Source organism: Lepus europaeus, chromosome 2, assembly GCF_033115175.1.
Source record: "Lepus europaeus isolate LE1 chromosome 2, mLepTim1.pri, whole genome shotgun sequence".
NCBI lineage: Eukaryota > Metazoa > Chordata > Mammalia > Lagomorpha > Leporidae > Lepus > Lepus europaeus.
In genome coordinates this window covers 164,674,251-164,693,437 of record NC_084828.1, presented here as the reverse complement: position 1 = coordinate 164,693,437, position 19,187 = coordinate 164,674,251, and the positions used below count along the sequence as shown (strand labels likewise).

General features: G+C 38.9%; 1 protein-coding gene across 4 annotated transcripts in view; it reads right to left on the bottom strand.

Annotated features, from left to right (window-relative positions):
- CMC1 (C-X9-C motif containing 1) overlaps nt 1-19,187 on the bottom strand; it is a 79,100-nt gene that overhangs the window by 8,423 nt on the left and 51,490 nt on the right. The gene's annotated exons all lie outside the window — the stretch shown is intronic.

Here is a 19,187-nt window from a genome sequence, read left to right as displayed (position 1 = left end):
AGCTAGGCCAATAATCCTAAAGAGATGGCAAAGAGTTAAGAAGGCAGAGGAGGGGCCGGCACTGTGGCTTAGTGGGTAAAGCTATGGCCTTAAGTGCTGGCATCCTAAAAGGGTGCTGGTTGGAGTCCCAGCTGCTCCACTTCCGATCCAGCTCTCTGATATGGCCTAGGATAGCAGTAGAATATGGCCCAAGTCCTTGGCCCCTGCACCCGTGTGGGAAACCCGGAAGAAGCTGCTGGCTTTGGATCAGCTCAGTTCCGGCAATTGCAGCCATTTGGGGAGTGAACCAGCGGATGGGGACCTCCCTCTCTCTCTCCCTCTTTATAACTCTAGTAAGTAAATAAATCTTTAAAAGGGGGGAGGGCAAAGAAGTAGGAATGGACAGAAGTAGATGAAAACATCTGAAACGTAACAGGACGTGGAATATAATTAGTTACGAGGGTTGCAGACAAAGGGGTCAAAGATAACTACTAAATTCCTTGTTGGGTGTATGATGGCACAGTTTTGTGATTTAAAAATAATTGGAAAATGAATAAAGCCACTATTTTACAAAACATACACACAAAACCTGGGAAAGAAACTATAATTTTGGTGACAACTACATAAAGGTGACAAGGGGTTAGGATGTGTTCAACCAGCAGCCTGTGAAACATCTAAGTAGAATTAACCAGGGGCAGGTAGCTATACAAATGTGAAGCGTATCTGAAAACACTCTTGATAATAGTATTAAAAATTAGGTAAGCAAACAAGATCCTGGGCAAGCACTGAGAAATACCAATACTTAGGAATCTAGGGGATAAAAAGACTGGAAAGATTTGGAGAACCATGAAGCATCACAGGATTGAAGGAAACCAAGTGTTTGGCAGGGTGCGCTGGATACAATTTTATGTGTAGTTCTAACTAATGCAAGGATGGTTTTCATCACTTGTTCTTTCTTAGAGGCCTCCAAACAATCAAGAAAATGAACATTTTCAATATAATTCATTCTATCATGCAATTATCAAACAGGTTCACTGGATCTTTGTATAAAGCTATAACAATATGGAACTTAATAATCTTATTTTTCTTTTACGTTGAAACATTTTTATCCTAGGAATGATTTCACCATGATTAGTTATTTCCAACCATGTTAAAAATGACTAACAGAATCAAGGGTGATGCAAGAGTGAAATAAACTTTCATTTTCACATCACTTTTTAATTGTATTGCTCAGTGTATTGTATCATTGTTAATAAATATATAAAACTAGTGGTTTTATTTATTTTCATTCAACACAGCTGAGGTTTTTTTTTTTTTTTTTTTTTGTTTTTTTTCTTTTTCATTTTCTGCCTATGTTAGGTAGAATAGCCCCTGAAAACATTCAAGTCATAATCCATGGAACTTGTGACTATGTTAGGTTACATGGCACAGAGGAATGAAGGTTGCAGATGGAATTAAGGTTGCTAGTCAGGTAACATTAAAATACAGAGAAAAGATTGAGAAAAGAGATGGGATGATGGAGGCAGAGTTAGATGTTATCTTGCTTGCTCAAAGAGGAAGAAGGGATGAGTGTCTGAGACGGTAGGTATGATGCCACTTGGGACAAACAAACCTCCCATACTGGAACGCCTGATTGAAGTCCCAGCTCCACTTCCCATTCCAGTTTCCCACTAACATACCTGGGAGGCAGCAGATTATGGCTCAGGCTGGGTCTCTGTCACCCACATGGGAGACCTGGATTGAGTTCCTGGCTCTTAACTTTGGCCTACTCAAGTCCCAAGTGTAGCAGGCATTTGGTGAGTGAAAAGTGAATGTAAGATGTCCCCCTTTCCCCTCTCTCTCTCCCCTCCTTCTCCTTCTCTCTCTCTCCCCTCCTTCTCCTTCTTTCTCTCTCCCCTCCTTCTCCTTCTCTCTCCCCTCCTTCTCTCTCTCTCCCCTTCCCTCTCTCTCCCTCCTCTCTCTCTCTCCCCCTCCTCTCTCTCTCTCTCCCCCCCTCCTCTCTCTCTCTCTCTCTCCCCCTCCTCTCTCTCTCTCTCCCCCTTCTCTCTCTCTCCCCCTTCTCTCTCTCCGCTCCATTGTTACAGCTTTTTCATCTCTGATTTAATTTTGGTCCTTTTTTTGGTTAGTTGGGCCAATGCTAATGGTATACCAATTTTTTTATTTTTTTCTCAAAAAAATCAGCTCATTTCACTGATCTTTTGTATTTTTTGGTTTTGATTTCATTTATTCTGATTATTTCTTTCATCCTACTAATTTTGGGTTGTTTTGTTTTTCCTTGAGATGTACTGATAGCTCATTTATTTGATGCCTTTGCAATTTTTTTGATATAGGTACCAACTGCTCTAAACTTCCCTCTTAATACCACTTTTACTGTATAAGATTTCAATTTATGGAAAACCAGAGGTCAAGGATACATTAGTAATGTTGACTACATCTTGAATCATTCTTGATTCATTTCTTCATTAGAAGACATATCTAACTTCAGGTGGCCTTCTTGTTTTCTGTTTTTCCATGTAATTTCAGAATTATTTTTTGCAAAATTTTTTAAAGGTGCTGATAACAGTAGTAACAACATGATAATGACAACTAAGATACATATAGTGCCTGGCACTTAAGTGAAGTATTTCATGCTTATTAGCACATGTCAGTTTTACAAAACCACTATCAAATAGGTATAGTATCTTCATTTGCCAGATAAGGAAGCCGAGCTTTAAGCAGGTTACATCATATTTCCAACATCGCTAGTGTATCTGATGGACCTACAACCAGATCTTTTTAGTTCCAGAAAAGTATCTATCACTGCTATTGGACTATTTATTCAACAATCAGGACATGGGAAAATCCCTGATACAGAGAAGAAATTGTCATTCTCACAGAACAGAACCAACCCAGGCCAGTTCTCAAAATGAGGTCACCAGCTGACCAGGAAAGCAAGTGCCTCGGAATGTTCTACCACTACTGTAGCGAGAGAGATTCTCTGGACTTTTCCTAAGTGGCAACTCAGTAATCATCTATAGTGAAATGGTATTGGATACTTCACTCTGATTCCATACCCCACTCTGCAGAACTCCAATAAAATATATTTAAACATTTTAAATCAGGATTTTACATCATAGAAAATGCTTTCTTGAAACTATATATAGTGAAGTACTAAATCTTGTGTTTTATGTTTTAATCTACCAGAATTCTAAAGGTAGACATTATCGCAGTCTAGTGCGGCTAAGGAAAGCACCAAAATACTTTTTAAAATTATAGAGAGATGTCCTAAGTGTTCCCAAACAGTAGAATCCACAAGCATGGTTAATGGCAAACTTTAAGACTTAGAAAATGACAAGGCAAGAGACACATAAATGAATGTGCCTGCTTTACACTATACATTTTCCTTACACAGTCTCTCAGCTCCCTACAGTTTTCCATGCTAAAGACCTGTCAAGAGATTCTGAGCAAAGCAACACACAAAACGGGACACACTTCTGGAGGTGGAGACTTCTGGACATTCTTGTACCTCCTAGTGGGTGCCTCACTTTTTCCCACACCCTATACCAAACAGGAATCGAAAGTAGGACCAATGTTTTTAAGAATACAAGTAATAAAGTAACCTGCTACACTTCTTGTACTTACAGGTGGTTTCACAGCCCATTCTGGGGACAAGTATGGGCCCACAGTGACCATTAGACATCACTCACCAGGGCAGTCCTACAAAAGACAAGCTGCCTTGTTCTGACTTTCTGGAAATGGAAAGGTTAGAGTGAGAATGACCTTAGAGGACACTCAATCTAAAATCTTATTTCAGAAAGCCATGCCTACTCCATTTCACTGCTAATGCACCTGGGAAAGCAACAGAATTTGGCCCAGGAACTTGGACCCCTACCACCCATGAGGGAGACCAAAATGGAATTTCTGACTCCTGGCTTCAGCTTGCCCAGCCCCATCTGTTGGAACCATCTGGGAAGTGAACCAGTGGGTGGAATATCTCTTTCTCTCTGCCTTTCAAATAAACGAAAACAAATCTTAAAATATAAAAAATAAAATCTTGCATTCATAGCCACGAAGATAATACATTCTATAATTACAATGATAAAATTTTTCATCCAATTCAAACATAAAAATAACTATGTATTTTGATTTTCTTAATAAACAAGATCTCATTGTATGGAATCAAATATAGAAGTGGGTGGACTAGCAGTTAAGAGGCTGCTGGGGATGCCTGTATCCTTTATCAGAGTGCCTGGGTTCAAGTTCCATCTCTGCGTCTAATCAGTTTCTTGCTAATGTGCACCCTGGGAGGCAGCAGGTGCTTGTTCAAATAGTTGGGTCCCTGGCACCTATGTGGGAGACCTGGACTGAGTTCTGGGCTCCTCAATCCAGCTTGGCCCAGCCCTAGCTGCTACAGGCATCTGGGGAGTGAATCACCAGATGGGAGATCTCTCTCTCCCATGCTTTCAAATAAATGGGGGAAAAAATTTGAAGAGAATAATATATCACTATTCTTAATCTTGTCTTCTTTCATTTGAAACAACAAATATCTTCACCTAAGTGCGACTTCTGTTCACATGTAGTATCTCACAGGATTACAACTGCCAAAGTGAAAATACATACAACAAATATTATGCAGCCATCAAAAAAAAAAAAAAAAACACCAGCACAGAGAATGATCTCCAAAATTTAAAGAATAGCCAAGTACAGAAGATTATAGATAGGATGCTATCATTTCTGTTTAGAATACATACATGCAGTGCTTGCTTCGGCAGCACATATACTAGAATACATACGTGCAGCTGTGTGTGTGCACATGTGTGCAGGTATGTGTGTCTGCTAGCATAAAGTCATGAAGTGGCTACAGAAGAATAAAATCCTAGTACTGTGGTCATCTCACTGGAGGAAAACTGACAGTCTGGGACAAGAATTGAAGAAACATGTTCATGTTGTATTTTAGTACTCTATACACCTAACAAATTTATCAGAAAAAAAAAGAAACTGCTTCAGGTGCAGGAGAGGGGAAACTGGAGTGCAGGAAAGAGGAGCCTTGATGAGCAGAGGAAAGAAGGCAAGTTTTTGTTTTGTTTTTTGCCCTTTCGCCTGAATTGCTGTTTACCAACGACTGACTAGGAAACCCCAATGTCTCACTAAGAACTCTGCATTCCTCACACTCTAAGCAGGTTTCTGTACGGTTTAATTTCATTAGGTGCTAACTGTTCTCAAATGAAGGGATTGGACATTCTTTTTCACACGATACACAGCTACACAGATCATACTATTCCCATTACATCAGCATCAAGTGAAAAGCACTATTCCAAGGTAAAATGACACTATCAAAAGTCACACTACTGGCTTTCTTTTAATTTAACACGGTCATACAGACTGCCAAAGCAGAAGAAACCTGACAATGACAGCATGTGCTCCCGTGCTAGCACCCAGATCCAACTACTGTTTAAATAGAAACAAAAAGGGGCTAAAAGACATGCAACGCCAAATGTAATTAGACATTTAATAGGTATAGTATCCCTGGTTAACTGGACAAATTGATCCTTTCAGTTCTGGCTGCAGTTTATTTAAAGACTTTACAATTTTACTACTTAAGAGCAAGTCCTATGGAGGTGTTATCTCACCATTTATATTTTCACAACACTTATGATATTGCTATCACACTCTTAAAATAAATGAAAAGCCCATGCCACATTTCAGACCAATAGAATGCTACAGACTCTATTTTTATTTCTGGCAGTAAACATTAGAATAAGTCCATATTGCTCACTTTCTTCTTACAATGTTGAACATAAAAGAAAGTAAAACTAAGATTTTTCGTTTTAGTCGCAAGTATACTTAGAAAGGTTTAACCACTTGGTTTTAAACTTAGGCACTAGAAAATATATAATAAAATTCTGACAATAGCATCTTGTTACAAAATTATTATGCTTTTAATTCTCTACTAAACTGTAATTTATTAGCTTACTACTTTAAAGATTAGTCTGTATATAGAATGAATTTAGTGGTGCATTTAATGAGACAAGAAGGTAGAAGGATGAACATGAAAAGATTATTTTATACTGTAGTGCAAGAGCTATTTGATAATTCTAGCATAGTACAAAAGAAAAGCTTCTCTCTAGATTGATCATGGTTCAGTTAACATCACTGAATATCTAATACCTCCAACTCAATTAATTCTCACCTGATTAAGATCAGACTGATATTCAAACTAAATCATCTCTCCAGTCAAGTAGAAATCAATATTTCTGATTTTACTTTTAAATTACAATAGAAAATAAAATGCACGCATCTTCAATATGCCAGGAGTAGCTTTTCTATTCTAGTCTACCATGGCATGGATAACACAGTTGATTAAAGAATTATTCTAATTTGAGCATCAATATGTAGTAGAATCTGATTAATCTGAACACAGAGATGGAATAAAGTAATTAAATATATCTTACACAGGGCAAGAAGAAAATTGACATAAAATAAACTTGACTTCTTTAAAACAAACCTCACTGTTTATCAGCTCAAGTAGTTAGGAATACAGTTTTATTAAGGATTGATTACACTCAGAAAAGGGGTTTATTTCAGGCACAGCTATTCATAAAGTGAGCAAGGCACTAACTCTTTTTAGATCATTTTTTTCCTCACACTACCACCTCCAAAAAGTATGCACTTGCTTAAAGACAAAATTATTTCATGATTTTTTTCCAAAAAAGCAGAATATAATGACCTATCTTTGCTAAGTAGAAAAATTAGTGAATCCAAAAGAAACACAATGCTTATTTATTTATAACTGTTACTAACAAAGCTGGCCTGAAATACTTTTCCTCTGCCTTTGTCTCCAAATTTAAGATGAGTAGTAAAGTGAAATTGTTTCCTGGATTAACTGAATAGAAATAACTGTTTTGCTTGTCAGTAAACTCAAAAACTTAGACAAAAATGAGAGAAAATTTTCAAATTTTAAACAGTATACTTAAGGAAGCAAAATCACAGTTTAATATACACTTTATTTTAACTGAAAATAGTACAAGTTAGCATTTAGTGTGTGGTAAACATTGTGCACTATATACATTATATATTCAGTAGATATAAGAATATTTAATACATGTTTTATATAAAATATATTATTTCTAATCCTTACAAACTAGAGTAGCCACATACTAAATATTAATAGGTGTTATTTACCTTGGATGTGTTGTGTCTTTTATATACATATATCTTCAGACAAAAGAATAAGGGGAACCAAGAATTATGTGTAATTTCTATCCCATGAGAAATAAACAGAGGTTTCTGTTAAGGGCCGGCATTGTGGCACAGTGTATTAAGCTGCCACAATGCCAGCATCCCATATCAAAGCACTGGTTCAAGTCCTGACTGACTCTGATCCAGCTCCCTGCTAAGGCACCTGGGAAAGCAGCAGATGATGACCCAAGTACTTGGGCCCCTGCCATCCACGTGGAAGATCCAAGTGGAGTTCTAGACTCCTGGCTTCAGCCTGGTTCATACCTGGCTATTTAGGGAGCGAAAAAGTGGATGGAAGCTTGCTCACTCAGGCGTGCTCTCCCTCTCTTCCTCCCTCCCTCTGTCACCTGCCTTTCAAATGAATAAACACATCTTTTTTTAAAGGATTTTTTAGGGGCTGGCACCGTGCTTCTGTATAGTGGGTTAAGCCTTTTCCTGCAGTGCAGGCATCCCATTTGGGCAAGTCCCCACTGCTCCACTTCCAATCCAGCTCCCTGCTAATGCACCTAGGAAGACATCAGAAAATGGCCAATGTCCTAGGGTCCCTGCACCCACGTGAGAGACCCTAAAGAAGCTGTGGGCTCCTGGCTTCTGCCTCACCCAGCCCTGGCTGTTGTGGCCTTTTGGGGAGTGAACCGGAGGATAGAGAGAGAGAGATCTTCCTTCTCCCCTTCTATCTCTACCTTTCAAAAAAATAAACAAATCTAAGAAAAAAAAAATATTTTTTAAAATGTTACTTAGAGACTGAAACTAAAGGCATGAAAATAAAAGTCTGGTGGGTATGATATCCTCCAAGACTTATAGATGCTGAGGCTGGGCACCTATGCAACCTGGAAGCTGGAACATTTGCGTATTAAATACAAAACAGAACTTTTAACACAGCATCCCATCCTATTTTTCTGAACTCACATAAACTTCTCAGTTTGACTTTTCTCACTTATGACTGAAGCACAGCTTGAAAAGTATTTGTCTAACACATATAACTTTATATACAATGTACATACACTTACATGTATTAGACATATGGATATACTTATACACATCAATACATGCACAGTGCAAACACAAAGTCTGTAATGAACTAGGACACAAACCCACGTGTAGATACAGCTGCTGCTACTTTATTTCACATCATTGTTTATCTTGCAGGGATGAACCATGGTATCACCATATCCAAGAATTTATATTTTAAAGTTAAAAATTTTTTAATGTGAAAATCTTACAATTTTCAAGAGCTAGCTTTGTTTTCTAAAATACTACAGAGAGGAAAAACTATGTATCTACATAATGGCTCCCAGCCCAAGGCTGCCAGTCTGTGTCATCTGCTTCAACAGCTTTCTTGAACATTTCAGCTTTGGAACAAACTTGCACACACAGGGTTAAACTACTGTCCCCTCCACCCATCCTCCTGTCCCCTCAATACCTACTAATGGAGACATCTCCATAATCATTATAAATGGCATCCAAGAACCTAGGGACAGAGGAATGAAATGGAGACTTCCCATGGCACTCCATTATCTAATTCTACCCACCTCACGGTCTTCCACGGTCCTATGAAGCCGCATCAGCTGGTGCTGGAAATTGGTACATTTACCTCCTTTCAGGAACTAACAACAGGGACTGGACGTGAGGCCATGAAGAGTACACTTCCTTCAAGCCCACTCTCACCTATCAGTTGCTGAACCTTGTATGTTCTGAGAAGTACTTCTCTGAAATGTTTGTTTGAAGGATGCTACTTGATTAAATTATCAGGTGTTTCTTAAGATCGCAAATAGTTTGTTTGCTACTCTCAGGAAGTTTCTAACAGAGCAGCAAAGCAACGATACATCTGAAATTAAGAAATAAGTAACAGCAACTGTAGAAAAATGACAAGAAGTATCACCTGGCCGTAAAAGGACTAAATGCCCCAGGACACATGCAATGAGTATTAATAGGAATTTGAAGATAAAAGGGCTTAACATGGCTACCAGAAAGGAGAAAGGCAGCGCACAATCCAAGGGACTATTCAGACATCAGCAAAGATGGATGAAGAGTCACAAGAGATGCAAAGCAACAATCTTTACTGTTCCCTACTAAATAGTCTATTAAACCATACAGAAGTACAAATGAGGACAAGACAATTATTTAAAATAGTTCTAGTAAGTTGACATGGTTAGAATTCAAGAAAATAAGTGTTAAATATACTCCCAGATAAAGCCTCATGGTAAATTTACCAAGTCACAATCGCAATGTTTTGTCTTAAGAAGTTACTTAGATGCTTGGGATGCCTGTGTCCAATACTGAAGTGGCTAGGTTCAAGTCCTAGCTCTGTTTCCATTCTAGCTTCCTGCTAATGCACACCTTGAAAGAAAGCAGGAAATGGCTAAAATAGTTGGGTCCCTGCCACCTATGTGGGAGATTTGGATTGAGTGCCTGCCTCCTAACTTCAGCCTGGTCCAGACTCAGCTGTTGTGGACATCTGGTGAGTGAGGCAGAGGATGAGAGATGTCTCTGCCTCCCTCTTTTCAAATTAAAAAAAAATTTTTTAAACTACTTAGAAAACACTTCTAAATAAGTACTTTTGTTCTATATTTTATTAGTAATTTTTATCAAAGTAATAAAAATAAACACTGCTCATCTCGAGATTTGAAACCAGGACAAAAGTGGAGAAAGTGGTGGCCAGAGTTTTGTTTGAATCCACAAAAAAATTTTTAACTTTAAAACAGAATGTCAATAGGGTCGACTGAAATAAAGTGAAATAAATTAATGCTAAATAATTACTAAGGAAGTTTTGTTTATGGAAATGAATAATTCAGTGTTTTACAAAGTAAATTCAAGCAGCAGCTGCTTTGCTGACATTTAGCTAAAGAGAGTGTCCTCAAAATGTACAAACTTCAAAACTGGAGACTCATCATATTTTGTCAATCAGAAAGAAGTTATCTGCTACAGAACTTCTGGGTTTTATATAATATATTACATGGCTACAATGGTAATCAGCCAACCACTTAAGGAGTCTTTGATGTTTTATTTTTCACAGGGGTATCTGTCACATCCTAGTTAACTGAATATATGCATAATTCCTGGCCTGTTAAGGCTTGGAACAGCTGGGGGGAGAGAATAATTCAGATTTCTAACAATCTGTTCCCCACCTACTTGATCCTGGAGTTTATTCAGATTTCAAAATGAATCCTATGGCTGCCTTTTAACTCAATGCAGTCTCATTTCTGTCTCCTATTTGCTCTCATTTAACAAGAACAAATTGTTCCTCCTTCAAAAAGAAGTGAATTTAAAGTTAAAAGAACACAAATGAGAAAAACTGCATAAACTATAAATTCAGTCTGTTTTTACTAAGTAATTTATCCTTCATTCCTGTAACAGTGTTATATAACAGCAACTGACACAAAACTTGAAAACTGAAATGTCATAATTAGCCTCAAACATAAATCTGAAATTAAAACATTTCCAAATCTTCACATAAGACAAAGGAAACCTAGACTCTTGTTTTCGGGTTTATCAATTGCCTAACACAAACCAAAGTTATTTTTCGTGGATCATGAAAATTGAGTAGATTGCAATTCTTAAACATGGAATAAAATTGGAAATGCATTTTATAGTACATTTCATTTATATAAAAGCATACACACAAAAATGCTTATGTATGTGTACTTTGGGCCATATTTTTAAAATGCATTTTTACTTTGGGCCAGGTGAAAAAATAATTTAAATATATTCTTAATTAATTCTTTTGTTAAATATTTACTGAGCATTTCCATATACCAAGCTCTGTGCTAGGGCCATGGGACACATGAATAAAACAAACCATAAGCCCTACTGTTGTGTACCTTATTCTCAAAGAGACAGACAAGAAACTTTGCATTGTGCAGTATGTTAGAATGTATTAAGATTTGTGTGGTACATTAGACTATATCAAGAGATAAGCAGAAAAGGAAAAAGGGTTCATGAGGGGTTCTAGGGGAGAGTGGGCACAAAGGGATGCACCTTCAGCAAGGTCATCAAAGTAGTCCCTCTGAGGAAACCTTCGGGGAAAACCATGAAGTGAAGGAGTAACACTTTCCAATCCAATGATAGCATAATATACACACTGAAGCTTCTAATTCTACACAAGACATATCACAAAGTATTTATAAGGAAAACAAGCATGAAAAAGAGTAACTGTAGTTAAGGCTAAATTCTCACCACTGGATTTCTAAACACAATACAGGCAGCTACTCCAACAACTACCAAAGAAAAGCTACTAACACCAATGTGCAAATACTTAAGTTACTACAGCTAGAATCAGGGCTGAATTTTAAGATGGCACCAAAATGAAAGGAAAGACTGAAGACAAGAGACATACATAACAACGTCAAATCTCTGAACATACAAGGGCTCCAATGAAAATGAATCCACTGGAAAATACGATTTACTTTCTGGTGTTCTGTGGCCCTTTATTGTTCCTAGAGCTTACAGATCCTTATCACTAACTTCCTTTTTCTAATAAACCAGTAATATAAACTAAGCATCTGTGTAACTTATGCATGCATAAAAACTGCTCACTTGGAGGGGAGTTAATACCCAAGCCTCATTTCTAACATAACCTGCTCCCATGGGGAACACAACTAGTTGGCTGTTTTGGAAAACAAATTCAGAGTAATCACATCAACATACACCTAATTCCTCTATTTCACCCAAACCCATGAACACAATGATATTTCCTAAAGAGAAGATGGAGAAATAGGATTAAAGAGCTCATAAATTAAATTATTTTAATGCATAAAAATGACTGAAATAGCCTAAGCAATTTTGGAATTTCTGGTGTTACTATTTTATGTTAAATTTAACTTATCCATATTAGTTTTTCCCACTAGCTTTAATTCACAAAGCATTTGGCCGGTGCCATGGCTTAACAGGCTAATCCTCCGCCTTACGGCACCGGCACACCGGGTTCTAGTCCCAGTTGGGGCGCCAGATTCTATCCCGGTTGCCCCTCTTCCAGGCCAGCTCTCTGCTATGGCCCGGGAAGGCAGTGGAGGATGGCCCAAGTCTTTGGGCCCTGCACCCCATGGGAGACCAGGAGAAGCACCTGGTTCCTGGCTTCGGATCAGCGCGATGCGCCGGCTGCAGCGGCCATTGGAGGGTGAACCAACGGCAAAAAGGAAGACCTTTCTCTCTGTCTCTCTCTCACTGTCCACTCTGCCTGTCAAAAAAAAAAAAAAAAAAAAAAAGAAAAGAAAAAAGAAAATTCACAAAGCATTTTATTTCTTTTATTTATGAAGTACAAGCAGATTACTACTTGACTTCTGGTACTCACTATTGTCTGCATAGCTGCACAAGTGCTTCCTTTTTTGTAAAAACCTATAAATCTCTGAACTTTTCTCCCAGATCTAATTGAAATAGTTCATAAAAGTTTACTTGTCCTCTAGCGTAGAAAAGTTTGTCTCATGACAAACGGGAAATATTTTAAGATTTATTTATGTATTTGAAAGGCAGAATTATAGAGAGGCAGAGGCACAGAAAGAGAGACAGACAGAGAGAGACAATCTTCCATCTGCTGGTTCATACCCTAAATGGCCAGAGCTGTGCTGATCTGAAGCCAGCTTCTTCCCAGTCTCCCACGTGGGACAAGGGCCCAAACACTTCGGCCATCTACTACTGCCTTTCCAGGCCACAGCAAAGAGCTGAATCGGGAAGTGGAGCAGCCAGGTCCTGAACTGGGGCCCATATGGGATGTAGGCACTGCAGGTGTCGGCTTCCTTGGCTATGTCACAATACTGGCCTGACAAACAGGAAATATTATGCCCAAATTTTGCTATTTACACAATTTGTAACTTGATAAATCTATCTTATAAGAAAACAAAGCAATTATAGAAAGTTTGCATACTAAGGGAGAAGGCATTTCTTTTATTTTGCAAGCACAACTACTGAGTAAAGCTCTCATGATGAAAATGCCATTCATAGAACCTTTGACAGCTCAGTTTTGTAACTGCCCCACAGCTGGCACTGACAAGCACCATTAATGGGCATATATCAAGTTACAGTAGGAAGAGCCTGTTACAGCATTTTCTGTTAACTGGATATCCCTATTTTGGTGGCCTTTTTAAAATAAACCACTAATTTCCTATTTATTTTAACCAATTAAAATAGATTTTTCAAAATATGACAATCATTCTTTTCCATTTTTTAAAATCAAGAGTTCAATTTTAATGTTACATCCAAAATATAAAAAAATTAACAGATTTTACAGGATTTTGTAGGTTTTCAAGTTAAAAAAATTTCTTGAAAAAGAAATTTCTTTAAAAATTTCTTTAAAAATTTGAAAGCGGAGTGACAGAAAGTGCAAGAGATCTTTGGCTGGTTCACTCCCCAGAAGGCCACAACAGCTGAGATTAGGCCAAACTGAAGCCAGGAACTTCATCTGGCCTCCCACGTCAGTAGCAAGGTCTCAAGTTCTTGAGCCATCATCCATTGCTTCCTAGACATATTAGCAGGGAGCTGGATCAGAAATCAGTTAGCCAGACTCCAAGCAGCACTCCGATATGGAATGCAGGCATCCCAAGTGGTAGCTTCACTTGCTGTGCTATATTAACCACTCCTCAAAAGAAAGCTTCTAAAAGATACTATTCTATTTCAAAACAACAGCAAAAAAGCTAAGCCTCAAAGCAAATTTTCACTGGAAGCTGAAAATCTGCTTATCATCTACCTCACACTGAACATGCCCAGGCTCTCCATTTGCTGGGACATCTAGCTTGAACGCATTTACAGAACCATTCCAGGGTTTAGCTTTCATTTCAGCCAGGCAAGAGGAGGAAAACAGAAGTGGGTACAATTAGAAGGATGCAAAAAACAGTGGAACTGCTGCACTTACCTTCCCACAAAACTTAATATTTCTATAGAGATTCGTAGGAAGCCCCTAAAGGCATGATTAGTATATACAAAAGGGGTTAAAAAAGTTTATGGAAAAACAGAGTTCAAAGATAAAGTGAATTTTTCATGAACTGTCTCATAGATACACTAAGAAGTGATTGACTTACATTCAAAATAAAAATAGTACAGACAACCAGGGAAAACTACCCACGAGCAAATACAAATTCCTGAATTTAACTTTTAAAAATAAACCTTCAAATTATAGAATAGCATGATGTTTGATCAACTCAGTGTGATTAATATGATGAAACACGACAGAACACTTCAAACACCCTTAAGCTCAGTTCCAGTCACAGCTGCAAGGAGCATCTCTGCAGACTGCATCCTCGGATCTTGACAAATGAGCGTCTTCCTGTAGAAAGTTAGTCAAGAAAATGAGAGGCCTGAAAATCACAATGTATATCAACCATAACATGTGCTAACCACACCTTGGAAATCTACCCAGGCTATCTGTGGAGGGAAAAAATTGTATGTAAATTTCATAAGAAGGCTAAGAAATGGAATGAAAGAGAACAGAATTAATAAAGTAGGCTGGAGTAAAATCACGATAGACCGGAAGTGAAAGCAGGTAGGCTGGAGTCTACAGGCAGTGCGAATGACACGAAGGAGCACTTCAAAAGGCTTTACCTAACAACAAAGTTTAAGGTGAAATTGGGGACGGAAAAGGAAAACAAATTTTCTAGATGGGGAATGCTATTAAGCAATTCTGGCTAAAACAGAATGAAGATGGTTCTGGGTGAAAACTGCAGGATCCTTCACTACCTTTCCTAAAAACTCAGATAAAAAAGGAGTTTCAAAAAGGTAAAAAATGACGAGATGGCACAACACTATAAAAGATGGAGAGTCTCATACCACAAATTTCAAGATGTATTAGTAAGAAACAAAGAGGATTCAGGCAAGGCTCATGGTGGCATGGATCCTAACCCCAACTCCAAACCTTAGAATGCACTGGGCAAAGAAAATAAACTAAAACAGACCAAGAATTCCTAATAATACCATTCCTCATTCATGGGAGAGGCAGACTGACAGCATAAATAGGAAGCCCAGAGGAAAGCAAAGGAAAAAACTTACTGCAGAAGCCTCTCCCACCTTCACAAGAGTGAGTGAAATCACCAGGTATACCGTTCTCTGTGGAGCCACAGGAGAGGATTAGCCAAAGGTAACCCCATAAAAGCAGCAGCATGGCTGAAGGCCACAGAACTAAAACACGGCACTGCCCATGTGATTCCTCTCCCCTCCCTCCGGGCTTCTGGAAATACACAGAGCACCTCTGCCTTCACAATACAGCCAGTGGGGGGTGCGGTGTGAGGACCACAAACAGCAAAAAATGGCAAAGTGTTGAAGAGCATTCACTTACAATTTTTCAAAGCAACAGTAGAGAAACTCTGCAAACATGCCTAAGGAAAAGACATATCTCAAATGTCACACTATGAGAACTTAACAAAAACACAAACTCAAGAAAACTTGACTACCAGGAATGGTCGATGAAATACAGCGAGACGCAAGCAGAGACAGAAGAAACTGAAGACCAAAACAAAAGTCTAACAGTGTTAATATGTCAGACATAAAAGGAACATTACACAGCTAAAGTGCAAGTGAGAAATTCTATTTAAATGACAAGATAATCTTGATAAATATGTACAGAGGAAACTTTTTTAAAAAAGGATGAATGCCAAAAACCCAAGTTGTGGTCAGCAACTTCTGTGTATTCAGCTTCAACAATATATTGGCCTTCAGTGTCCAACTCCTGTGTTAAACCTCAGAGTCAGAGTAGTCAGAGCTGGTGAAGTCAGAGCCAAGACCAAGGTGAAACAGGTGCTTGCCCAAAAGGTGACGTGCTTCTAAGCAATGTGGTGAATGTCAATGGGCTTTATGTCCCTTTTATGATTTGACTACAAAGGATTACGGCTTATGTTAACAGATACTTCTTGGCTTGCAGGCTTTGATGAAGAAAACTGGCATGTGGCAAAGACTCCAGTGGCAAGAAACTGAAGCTCTCAGCCCAATAACTACTGAGTGTGTTTCGAAGCAGATCCTTCCCCAGTCAAAGCTTCAGATGAGCCTGCAGACCTTGAGTCAACAAGTTAACAGCATCCTTGTAAGAAACTGAAGTAGAGGGCCCCGCTAAGTCAAGCCTAAATTGCTATCCCACAGAAACTGTGAAATTACTAAGTGTGACCTGTGTGAGCCACTAAATTGGGGAGATAACAGTAACACAGAAAATAACAAGTGTTGATTCTTCTTGAAAGCTCCAATGACTAGTTTCTTAGAGGAGAATTCCAAAAAGAATCAAAAACATTTAGAAAACTTTTCTGATGTAAAGAACTGAATGTACAAGTCAAAAGGACACAATCAAGTCACCTATGGTAGTGGGGAATGAAAATCAGGCTGGTTTCAGATTTTCCAGATCAACATTTGACGTCACAAAATAGTTATTATGCATATGTACAAAGTTGTAAGGTACAGAAAACTGAGCAATACTTTTTACAGCCTATATATCACAATGTATAGGGCAACAAGCAGTCATTCCCAAACGTGAAAGATAAAGGATTCTACAGTCCAATGGCCTTTTTTATTTTATATATTTATTTTATTTGAAAGTTCGAGTTACACAGAGAGAAGGAAAGGCTGAGAGAGGTCTTCCATCCGCTGGTTCACTCCCCAATTGGCCTCAATGGCCAGAGCTGCGCCATTCTGAAGCCAGGTATTCTTTCAGGTCTCCCACGCAAGTGCAGGGGTCCAAGGACTTGGGCCATCCCCTACTGCTTTCCCAGACCATAGTGAGAGCTGGATCAGAAGTGGAGCAGCCGGGACTCAAACCAGCGCCCATATAGGATGCCGATACTGCAGGCGGTGGCTTTACCCGCTACGCCACAGCACCTGTCCCAAAGGGCCCTTCTTAAACTACTGATGATAAAATCAAGCAATGGATCAATAAATAAATGAGACAATATGGTAAGTACTGAATTTATGTTTACAGAAAAACTATAATTACTATAAATTCTTACAACCTAGAAAGTCTAGGACAGAGGTTGAAGAATAATTCTACTTTTATAGCAGCGAATCAATACTGTTCAAAATGAGAATATGAACAAAAAAATGACTCAAACATCATTTTTAATACTTTTATAATACTTTTATCCTACAATTATATTTTATATAATACTTTTATAATATTTTTATCCTACAATTAAGGCAATTAACACACCTTTTCACAAGAAAAATTTACATGAACTTCAGCAAATCTTCTGTTTTTCTGTTAAATTTAACTGAAGGGCCAGCACCTTGGCTCAACAGGCTAATCCTCCGCCTGCGGCGCCGGCACGCCGGATTCTAGTCCCGGTCGGGGCACCAGATTCTGTCCTGGTTGCTCCTATTCCAGTCCAGCTCTCTGCTGTGGCCCGGGAAGGCAGTGGAGGATGGCCCAAGTGCTTGGGTCCTGCACTCGCACGGGAGACCAGGGGGAGGCACCTGGCTTTTGGCTTAGGATCGGCGCAGTGCGCTGCCGGCCCTAGTGGCCACTTGGGTGAACCCACGGAAAAAAGAAGACCTTTCTCTCTCTCTCTCTCTCTCTCACTGTCTAACTCCACCTGTCAAAAAAGAAATGAAAAAAAAAATTTTAACTGAAAAACAAAACATACTTTTATAACTTCTGATGTTTACAGAGAATTTTCTATTTATGAATGATGGACTTTCAGGTAATATTTTGGAGGGAATTTCATGTTTTCCATGCCACATTATATAAACTCAATACCATTTACATGGAAAAAACTTGCTATTTTTCAGGGAAAAAAAAAAAAAAAAACCTGACAATACAAGAAGTCACTAGTGAAAGACTGAATTGGGAAAGGGAACTGAAAGTCTCACAATATTGGCAAAAGATTCCTGTACTGGGGCAACTCAACCTTAGAGGTTCCATCTAAAGTTTCCAAGACCTCAGACTTCCCTCTAACAAAAATCTTTACTACAGTGAAGGGCCAGCATTGTTGCCTAGCAGGTAGAGTCACTGTAAAGTCACGGCGGCACAGCAGGAAAAGCCTCGACTCTGCATCCACATGGGCACCAGTCTGTGCCTTCGCTTTCCACTTCTGACCCAGCTTCCTGCTAATGCCTTTGGGAAGGCTGCCGAGGACGGCCACGTGTTTGGGCCTCTGTATCCACGTGGAAGACCCAGATGAAGCTTGTGGCTTCGGGCCCTTGCAGATATCAGAGGAGTGAATCAGCAGGTGGAAGATCTCTCTCTCTTTCCAAACACTAGCTCTGAATCTTTAAAATAAATAAATCCTCAATCTTTACAACTGAAAACAGTTTTCTATTAGACGGTCTCCAATTTAGAATAATTCATCTTATGATTTTTCACAAGCTATGTGAAGTGATACACATTCACTACAAACTGTATTCTGAATTTTGATCTTTTTCCAGGAGAGCAATACATGGTAGGATCCTCTCTCAGGATGCTGCAGAGGCTGTAGCTCTCAGTCAGCCCCACAATCTCCAGTGAATCAACCAGCCCTGTACAGCGCTGCTAAGGTGTGATGTGGTAGGTTTGGTGCACTGAATACACTTTAACGTATTTTCCCCTTATACTTTGTACTATATTTAAATTATATGTTTTAATGTTTAGAAATTTCCTAAAAATTTTAGGTGCCACCATTTCATAGCTTATTCCTTCAATAATTATTAAGATAAATTTTGGGGCCAGCGCTGTTGCATAGGTTAAGCCTCTACCTGCAGCCCCAGCATCCCATGTGGGTGCCAGTGTTTCCAGTACCAGCTGCTGCTCAACTTCCAATCCAGTTCCCAGCTAACGGCCAGGGAAAGCAAAACATGGTCCAAGTGCTTCAGCCCCTGCCACCCGCATGGGAGACTTGGAAGAAGCTCCTGCCTCCTGGCTTCAGCTCAGCTCAGCTCTGGCCATTGCAGCCATTTGGGGAGTGAACCAGCAGATGGAGAACCTCTTTCTCTGTCTCTCCCTCTGTCTGTAACTCTGCCTCTCAAATAATAAATCTTTAAAAAAAAAATTTTTTAAGCTTTAACTATATCTAACCTAGCTAAAGTTTATTTGCTACATAAAATTCTTCCTAATT